Here is a 1,024-nt window from a genome sequence, read left to right as displayed (position 1 = left end):
CATCAAAAACTAGAAAAGTCTTAGGAACTGTCACCACCAAAAGTAACCCAAAGAGATATGACTATTAAATGTAATGTGGTGACCTGGATGGAATCTTTGAACAGAAAAAGGATATTAGGGAAAACACGGGAAATCTGAATAAAGTATAGACTTTAGTTAATAATAATGCATTAATATTGATTCATTAATTGTAATAAATATACCATAATAATGAAAAATATTAACAACTGGGAAAATCAGGTGTAACGTGTATGGCAACTCTGTACTATCTTCTCAACTTTTCCATAAATCTAAAAACTATTCTGAAATAAAAAGATTATTCAAAAAATGTGTAAGGTGACAACGACAAGCTGGAATCTGGAAGGGCAGAATGAGATGAGTTTCTCCATGTTGAGGACTAACAATGTACACCCAGAAGGACACTGAATCCCCAAAGCAGCAGCCAATGATATATATCTGTGCAAAATGTCACACAGAAAATGAAATAAAATCCAGAGATCCAATCAGATGCAGAGAATGTGAATACAGAATAATGTATAAGAAAAGGACTAAAAGATTGGTGGTTTTTAATGCTCAGTGAAACATGGAGTTCAGAGGAATATCTTTGTATTTGGATTTGCTGTTAAAGTTGTATATCTTTTAATTGGTGGACTTACCTTTATGAATACAACTACATACACATGATTTCATTTTTAAAATCATATTGTATTTAGGTATCTATTAATAGTTTATATAAAGAAATTATTTTTTGTTAAAAAAAGTTGTAAGGTTATCAGTAGTCCTATTTGAGGCATCCTTCCAAAAAAATATTATACAAAAGAGAGAAGCACAGTCTCCCTTACTTTAGGACAAATTATCCAGGTGCTCTGGCACCATGAACACTCCTGCGCTTTGTTGTCAGTGCCGAGAAAAAGAGCAACAGGGTCAGGAAAAGATACAGTGTTCAGCAGAGTAGTGGCAGTACCCAAGAAAGAGTAGAGCCTTAATGGGTGATAGTAAGAACACAAGAATACTAGTTAATATC

The 1,024-nt window shown here is 33.3% G+C and overlaps 1 pseudogene; it reads left to right on the top strand.

Annotated features, from left to right (window-relative positions):
- The first annotated feature begins 403 nt into the window (after positions 1-403).
- On the top strand, positions 404-580 carry LOC109376845 (DNA-directed RNA polymerases I, II, and III subunit RPABC4 pseudogene; annotated as a pseudogene).
- Positions 581-1,024: the final 444 nt, after the last annotated feature.

This window comes from Hipposideros armiger, unplaced genomic scaffold, assembly GCF_001890085.2.
Source record: "Hipposideros armiger isolate ML-2016 unplaced genomic scaffold, ASM189008v1 scaffold_1220, whole genome shotgun sequence".
In the NCBI taxonomy this organism is placed as follows: Eukaryota; Metazoa; Chordata; class Mammalia; order Chiroptera; family Hipposideridae; genus Hipposideros; species Hipposideros armiger.
The sequence above is the reverse complement of the archived record's forward strand: the minus strand, read 5'-3'. Positions and strand labels throughout refer to the sequence as shown.